The sequence below is a fragment of the Ornithorhynchus anatinus genome, chromosome 9 (assembly GCF_004115215.2).
Source record: "Ornithorhynchus anatinus isolate Pmale09 chromosome 9, mOrnAna1.pri.v4, whole genome shotgun sequence".
In the NCBI taxonomy this organism is placed as follows: Eukaryota; Metazoa; Chordata; class Mammalia; order Monotremata; family Ornithorhynchidae; genus Ornithorhynchus; species Ornithorhynchus anatinus.
Window position 1 is genome coordinate 9,288,082 of NC_041736.1, and position 7,227 is coordinate 9,295,308.

The window sequence follows — 7,227 nt, forward strand, 5'->3', positions numbered from 1 at the left end:
CTGTTCTAAGCACTGGGGTGGGATACAAGGTAATCAGGTTACCGTTGGTTAAAAAGTTCTGAAAATAGATGATAGTCAACCCCAATAATTGTTTCAGCTTGGTGGGTAGGCTCTAAGAATCCTCAGGGCACCAAACAAAAAAAAATTATTGCTCCCTAAAAGACACCAGGGCGCGCGCACACACACACACACACACACACACACACACAAACACACCGATCACCCAGATAAACAAGTTAATTTTGATCTTTTGTGCTTCAGTGATGACTCAATGAGGTCAACCACGTGGGGCTCAAAGTCTTAATCCCCATTTTACAGATGAAGGAACTGAGGCACAGAAAAGTTCATTCATCCATTTGTATTTATTAAGCACTTACTGTGAGCAGAACATTGTATTAAGCGCTTAACAATGTACTAAGTCACACAGCTGACAAGTGGCAGAGCCGGGATTAGGACCCATGACCTCTGACTCCCAAGCCCGCGCTCTTTCCACTGAGCCACACTGCTTCATTCGATCGTATTCTAGGTGCTTGGAATTATAGATATTTACATAGATATATTCATAAGTGCAGTGGGGCAGGCAATAGCGGCCCCCTTGACTACCACACCCGGGCTCCAACCAACTTTCATTCATTCATTCATTCAATCGTATTTATTAAGTGCTTACTATGTGCAAAGCACTGGACTCAGTATTTGGGAAAGTACAATACAACAATAAAGAGTGACAATCCCTGCTCACAACGAGCTCACAGTCTAGGGGGGGGGAAGACAGACATTAATACAAATAAAACTCACGCCCGGATTGCTTACTCAAATATTCCTGGAAGCCTAGGGGGGGGCCAAGAAGCCCCCCTCCCACCATCACCATGCCCTTTCATTCATTCATTCAATCATATTTATTGAAAGTTTACTGTGTGCAAGCACTGTACTAAGTGCTGGGGAGAATACAATACAACAATAAACAGACACATTCCCTACCACAAGGAGCTTACAGTCTGGGGTTGGTGGGGAGGGGGCTTCTCTTCCTCAGGCTGCCTGTGTTCCAGAGAATAATACCATTGGCCTTCAATCCAAGTCACTTGGAAGTGGTTTAAAAATCCATCGGCTTGTGGAATTAGTTTAATTTTACACTAAGAAAAGGGGGAAGGTATTGGGGGGCTGGGGAGAGGGGATGGGCGGAGAAAAGGGAAAGCCAGGGAAGGGAAGGAATAAAAGCGGGAAGGGGAGAGAACAAGGAACATTCTACTATGTTTTGTTTTTAAATGGTAATTATTAAGCGCTTCTTACCTGCCAAATTCTGGGGTAGCTACAAGATAATCAGATTGGAAAGAGCCCCTGTCCCACAGTCTAAACCACAGAGAGAATGGGTATTTTACATTTTGCAGGTGAAGAAAGTGAGGCACAGAGTGATTAAGTGACTTGGACAAAGTCACACCTAGCAAGGTCAGTGCAGAGATGGATCAAGAACCCAGCTCTCCCAACTCCCAGTCCTGTGCTCTTTCCATGTCCACCAGGCCAATCTACCTCCACAGCACAGTCCCTTTTCTAGGCCACGTGGGCTTGGGAGCCTCACTGAGGTGCCCAAGGAAATGGAGATTACCTCTTTGGGAGGTGGATGGCCCATCTCTGACAGCCACTACCACAGAGAGCCCAGTGACAAATAATAACGATAATTGTGATATTTGTTAATGGTCTTACTATGTGTCAAGTACTGTATTTAAACACTGGGAGATAGAAGATAATCAGACCTGACACAGTCACTGTCCAGCAAGGGGTTCACAGTTTCCTTCCATCTTCCCTAAAATGTGTCCGGGAGGAGGAGCGGAGTCAGACTGGGCCAGCTGCTGCCACAAAAAAATGGTCCTGAAGGTCTCTAGTGTGGTCTAGCCATGTCATCGTGGCGGCACGGTACAAGCTCTAGAGAGTGGTCCTTCCTGCTGCCATGGTAAACGTGCTTGCTGAAGAAGAGATCTTTTTCTCCATGTCCTGTTTTCCCATGACTGATTTGGGACAGAGGCTCCTATGGCTGTTGTGTTTCCCTCTGCCTCTCAGCTAAAAAAGTAGATACCTCATGGTCCCACAGGTGGCATTTCAGGGGCAGGGTGGAGCCCTAAGATAAATGTGTGAGGGGAGCAGTAATATACTTTTCCAAAGCAATTGGGTATTGAATTCCCACGTTGGGTTTGTGGGGGCCCCCAGCTTGGTACCGGCCCATTCTGTGCTCCCTGTACCGCAGGGGTTGGTAGGACCATTTGAGTGTTTAGCCTTAGTCATCTCCCCACCCACAACCTCATCCCCTTCATAGACTTTGGCCTGAGGCTTGGGTACTTGGAACAGTGCTTTGCCCTAAGTAGCTCCTCAACAAATACCACTGATAGTGAGTGGTCCCTTGAGCCCAAGGCAGGATAGAAAAAGCCAAAGTTTGAATCATAAAGGACTGTCAGGTGCAAGTGAGGACTGCAGCACACAAGTGTCCACAGGCATTAATCCTGAAACACAAAAATGGAAAGGTAGCATATTCACCTGAGTAAAGAAGGATGAGTAGGCTGAATTGGAAGTGGTACTGAATTATAAAAGAGGTTATTTGTGGGTGGGGCATAGTCACATGATGTTGGCTGGATTTCGATCACACTCTAAAGGAGGAGGTTTGGTGGAAGATGCAAACTGTGGTATTTCTTAAGTATTTTCTATCTGCCAAGCACTGCATAAAGCACTGGGGAGAGTACAATAGCATTAGTAGACCCTATCCTCGCCCTTGAAGAATTTATAATCTAATGGGGGAGACAGACATTAAAATAATTTTGAGAAATTATAGAGAAGTAGTATGGCCTAAAGAGAAGCAGTCAAGGCCTAGTGGAAAGAGCATGGACTGCGAGTCAGATGACCTGTATTCTAATCCTGCTGTGTCAATTGTTTGCTGGGTGACCTTGGGCTAGGCGCTTAATTTCTCTGTGCCTCAGTTCACTCAACTATAAAATGGGGATTAAGTCCTACTCCCTCCCATTTAGACTGTGACCCCATGTGGGCCAGAGACTGTGTCCAACCTGATAAACCCATAACCACCCCAGTGCTTAGAACAGTTTTTGATGCATAGTAAGCGCTTAACAACTACCATTAAAAAAGGAGGAAAGAGTGAAAACGGGTTAAATCATGATTTAGGACTTATGTAATGAGTTATGTAAGATCATGGATAAGTACCACCAGAGATCGGGGGTGGCAGAGGTCCTGAAATGGCAGCAAGGGGGATTCAACCTGGGACAGTAGAAATTAATCGGGAATGAAATCTTACCATATGACTTAAGGGCTTTGAAGTTGGGGAAATCTTTGGCCCATGGGTCTTGAAAGGGAAGGGAATGGAATTAGTGTTCCATCATTACCCTTGATTGATTGAGTTCTGGACAGGAGGTAGGGTCTGGGCAAGTGGTCAGCGGTGAGTGTGGAAAGCACAAGGCACAGTGAGTAGGTAAAGTATGGGAGGAACAAAAGGTCTTAGCTGAGGTATGGTGGGAGAAGAGAGTGGGTAAGCAGGAAGGAAAGAGTTGACTGTGGTTTGTAGTTTCTGTTTGATGCAGAGAGGAATGGGTAACCATTGGAAGCTTTCGAAGAATAGAGAGATGTGTGCAGAATGATTTTTTTAGGAAAATGATGGGGGAAGTGGAGTGAAGTATGGACTGGAGGCAGGGAGATCACTGAGGAGGCTGATCTAGGAGTCAAGCTGGAATATGACAAGTACCTGCACCAGGGTGGCAGTTTGAATGGGGAGGATGGGCAGATCCCTGAGATATTGTGAAGGAAAAACCAATTTGCTCTGGTAAAAGGCTGAATATGAGTTGAAAGAACCAGAGGAGTTGAGGAAAATGACAAAGTTGTGGGCTTCAGGGAAAGGGAGGAAAGTAGTGTTGCCAACAGTGAAGGGAAAGTTAGGAGCAGGAGATTTGGAAGGGAGGGATATTAAGTTTGAGGTACTAGCAGAACACCCAAGTAGAGATGTCCTAGAGGCTGTAAATCGGGATTAGGGAGTTAGATTCAGGAGTCATCTAAGTAGAGGTGGGAAAGATGAGTTCCTCAAGGGAAAAAAGCTTGGACCCCAGGTTGAGGTTTTGGTGGACATCCACATTAGGGCATCGGCTTTATTGCTGACCTCCCAGCCTCCTATCTCTCCCCACTTCAATCCATACTTCACTCTGCTGCCAGGATCATTTTCTTCAAAAACATTCAGGACATGTCACCCCATTTCTCAGAAAACTTCAGTGGTTGCCCATCCAACTCCACATCAAACAAAAATTTTTCACCATTGTCTTCAAAGCACTCCACACCTTGTCTCCTCCTAACTCACTTTGCTTTTCTCCTTCTACAACCCAGTACACACATTTCACTCCTCTAGTGCTAACCTTCTCACTGTGCCTCAATCTCACCTATCTCATCGCAGACCCCTAGCCCATGTCCTGCCTCTGGCCTGAAACACCATCCCTCAAATCTGACAGACAAGCCTTATTGAAGACACATCTCCTCCAAGTGGCCTTCTTGATTTCTTCTTGAATTTCAAGAAAGAAAAAAGTGCAAATATAAGGAGGTAATTTTGGATAGAAAATGGAAGGGAAACCTATTAACTGAAATATGAAAGAGAATTTCAACAATGTAGGTGAACTCATCTGGTGGAAAATCCAAAGCTTTTCCATTCAGGCTCTCCCAGAACCAAGATTTAACTTCCAGTTTTTAAAGGCTGCCTGTACATCAGCCACAGACCAAACTTCCAGGTTCTGAGATGAAGTGAACTTTTGTGATTCAGGAAAGTTTGTGAGATGAATAATCCATCACTCCTGCCTTATCTTTCTGTAATAACAAGCAATATGCCATGCATTCACTCTGATGACAGATGGGAAAGAAATCTCAGACTCTTCAATATATTTAAATGTCCATGATATTAGATTGCTTTAAAAATCACGCATGTATTCTAGGCTGGTCACCGATTCACAGTTCCCTGGGAAGTTTGTAATTTTTTAAAAGGTTTATATGTTCTTTTATAAGTTTCCCTTACTACTAACATTTGGGGTTTTTTTTTTAGCCCCAGATACTTTCTTATAAGAGAAAACCCTTTTCTTTTCTTTTCCATTTGGTAACCTCCGTTTGTTTTTATGTGCCCTTGGGAAGTATATTCTGAAAGTTTTAAGAGCCATTTGTTATTATTAGTTAGTTAATGAACACGGGGATGCTGCTACTGCTTTCTCTTTAAGAACAAAAAGTGCAGATTATTTTGAATGTATAAATATGTTTCAAGGATTAAATATATGGGAGGTTTTTTTTGTGTTAAAGGATGATCCCGGTAATGTTTCTCTAAAATAACCCTTTGGTTCCACAGTGTTCAGTATGTGACTTCTCCCACTGACTATATTTCTAGGGGTGTAATTGCCACCTCCATGAGAAAGAGGACTCATGGGCCCACACTTCCTCTCACTGAAATAAGACTCTCTCCTCCCCTCACTTGGATGCAGATGTAATTCAGAGAGCCGAGTTACACATATGGGATCCAGACCGCGCCTGCGAACAGGAGACTGCCCTTTGCAATATCATTTCAGAGCCCCTAACTCCGGGACACTAGCCAGGGTTTACCACCATTATGTTTTGTCTTCTCTTTAAATACTGGGGGAATCATTACGAACCTTTCATTTCTCTATAATGAACAGAATATGCTTATTAATAAAAGCTTCCTTTTATGACTCACTAATCGCTGACTCACTAAAGTCTTCAACTAGATCTGAAAGTTTCTGAACTGAAGTGAACTGAAAGTTCATTCTAAGACAAAGTTTATTGTTAAATGAAAACCCTCCCAACTAGCTGGTCTCTGTGCTTTTGGAGTCCTCCGTGTCCAAAGATAATACTAATAATTATGGTGTTAAGTGCTTACTCTGTGCTAAACACTATACTAAGTGCTGGGGTAGATACCAGATAATCATGGGGCTCACAATCTGAGGAGAAAGGAGAACAGGTATTGTTTCCCCATTTTGCAGATGAGGGAACTGAGGCACACAGTAGTTAAGTGACTTGCCCAAGATCACACAGCAGGTATGTGGCAGAGCTGGAATCAGAACCCAGCTCCTCTGACTCCCAGGTCTGTGCTCTATCCACTAAGCCATGCTGCTTCTCCAAGATTTCTGCCACCTGTCAGCTATGTGACTTTGGGCAAGTCACTTGACTTCTCGGTGCCTCAGTTACCTCATCTGTAAAATGGGGATTAAGTCTGTGCACCCCAAGTGGGACAACCTGATTACCCTGTATCTACCCCAGCGCTTAGAACAGTGCTTGGCACATAGTAAGTGCTTAACAAATGCCAACATTATTATTATTATTATTATTAAGATTTCTCTTTGGCACCTGTCTGATTTTGAACGTGGTATTTTCCTGCTTTATTCTGTCCCCTTTGCAGCATAAAACATCAATGGTTGCTTATAGTGCAAACACAATATTTTATTTACCAAATTCACTTGATGTGTGTGTGTGTGTGTATGTATTAATAATTTCATTTTAGGTTGGAAGCTGGTACAAGGCTGGAAAGGACAATAGCTCCTTACCTGCTCTTTTGGACAATGTCAAATGCAAGTGAATGGCTCCATTTTGGGAATTGATTGTTTGCAAGAAGATTCCAAAATCCTTTAATTGTTTCAGAATTGAGGTCGCCTGTCACATCTCCCATATTGTGTACCAGCCAGCTCCTCTAGGAAACAATTAGGGCTCCTAGCAAAGTGGTGAAAACGATTTAAACTGTGGGGCAGGAGCTGCGCTTCATTCTGCATTTGGTAATGCATCTCCTGTATCTGTGGGAAACTCGGAAGTTGACTCATGCCCATAGTAACGATAACAGGAACCACCGGAACCTTGATTTCCCCCATGAGAGACAGGGAGCGTGTCTGTTCTGATTATAATTGTTTCTGCCCAAGAGCTTAGCACAGTGCTTGAGACATACATAGTAAGTGCCTTTGTACTTGGATCTATACTCCTTAAGCACTTGATATTCACCCCAGCCCCACAGCACTTATAAACATATCCTTATACTGCCCCATTATCCCTAGCAGTAATTTATGTTAAAGCATCTCCCCGACTAGACTGTAAACTCCTTGAGGACAGGGATTGTGTCTACCAACTGTATTGTATTGTTCTCTCCCGAGTGCCCAGTACAGTGTTCTGCACTTAGTAAGTGCTCAATAAATGCCATTGATTGATAACAAATAT